Source organism: Dioscorea cayenensis, chromosome 5, assembly GCF_009730915.1.
Source record: "Dioscorea cayenensis subsp. rotundata cultivar TDr96_F1 chromosome 5, TDr96_F1_v2_PseudoChromosome.rev07_lg8_w22 25.fasta, whole genome shotgun sequence".
Lineage (NCBI taxonomy): Eukaryota > Viridiplantae > Streptophyta > Magnoliopsida > Dioscoreales > Dioscoreaceae > Dioscorea > Dioscorea cayenensis.
The window spans coordinates 19,444,598-19,446,117 of record NC_052475.1 but is presented as its reverse complement, the minus strand read 5'-3'; the positions used below and the strand labels follow the sequence as shown (position 1 = coordinate 19,446,117).

At 41.1% G+C, this 1,520-nt stretch overlaps 1 non-coding gene across 1 annotated transcript; it reads left to right on the top strand.

The window, feature by feature from the left end:
* The first annotated feature begins 324 nt into the window (after positions 1-324).
* LOC120262627 lies at positions 325-431 on the top strand. Its single transcript, XR_005536890.1, has one exon. It is a non-coding gene; the product is annotated as a small nucleolar RNA R71 (small nucleolar RNA).
* The last annotated feature ends 1,089 nt before the right edge of the window (positions 432-1,520 follow it).

Sequence of the window (1,520 nt, the reverse complement as noted above, 5' to 3'; positions counted from 1 at the left end):
CAATCAGGCGGCATATGTGAACCCCCACAAGTGTCACAACTAGTGATCTTGGCAACCTTCGGTGAAGTCAATGTATCCAATTTCTTGCTCAATGCCTCTACTTCGGCTACAAAGGATGTAACCACATCAATTTCATGGAGTCCGGCCATTTTCTTCTTTTCCCTTGCATTCCATTAGTAGCTGTTAATGGACATTTCCTCTACGAACTGACGGGCCTCTTTAGGGGTCTTATTCCCCATTGTACCTCCGGTGACGGCATCTAGAAGTTGTCTCAAACTTATATTCAACCCGTTGTAAAAAGTCTGAATGATCATCCATTCGGGCAAACCATGCTATGGGCACTTTCACAAGAGATCCTTGAATCACTCTCATGTCTCAAACAAGGATTCAAGCTCCATATGAGCAAATGACAATATTTCATTATGAAGCTTCACTGATTTCCCGGAAGGGTAAGTACCTTGCAAGAAAATCTTTAACCATTTTATTCCATGTCGTGATGGATGCTCATAGTAAAGAATGTAGCCACTTCTTTGCTCTTCCTTTTAGAGAGAATGGGAAAGCCCTCAATCTTATACCATCATCAGTAACACCATTAATCTTTAGCATGTCACAAACATCCAAGAAGTTTTCAATATGGTTGTTTGGAACCTCATCGGCTAAATCATTGAATTGTGCCAACTGCTATATCATTTTGATGAATGTTGGCTTTAGCTCAAAGTTCGCAGCTATATTCGGGGACCGCACAATGCTAGATTGTGTCCCCAATACTGATGGTCTAGCATAATCAAAAAGTGTTCTCTGTTATTCATTCTGTTGTGCCATGTTGTCAGATCCTTGGACTTCCAGTTCAGCTAGATTCGACGATTCTTGCACACTTTCTTTACCTTTTTCTTCTGATTGTACGTTCAAGTTCAGGATCACCATCAATTAATATCGAAAGGTTCCCTCAGGTCATAGCCTGGAGCTGCACCAAAATAAAGAAAACAAATCAGAATGATGATAGAATAAGATGTGAAGTAGAATGAATGATGAATGGCTAAGATAACAAAGTGCAAAGTATCTCTAACCGCCTACTCCCCGGCAATGGCACTAATCATCTATCCCGGGGATCTTGAAGAAGGTGCTTCGGAAAATGAAAAGGGCTACGAGACACCACCGGAAACACTCCAAGGCTGTTGGAGATGTACGTGAACCGAAGAAGTTGGATGAACCATTGCTAGATGGCCCCAAGCCCGATAATACACCCTCTATCTTCAAGAGATTATTCTCATCATGCTTCCAAGTCATGGGTAAGAGGGCAACAGTAATCTATGAGCCCCCGTGAGATAAGACAAGGTACGTCAAGCTTAGTGACATTAAACAAGCGCTTCTTGGGAGGCAAACCAAGTGTTTCCTGTTTTTCTTAGTCGTATAATGTAGTATTTTGCATGAATAAATTGTTGAGTGTTGGTGTCTTAATTTTTGATATGCTTGTGCTGCGATTTTATTTTAGGAATTGAGGATTCATCGTGTGTTTTCAT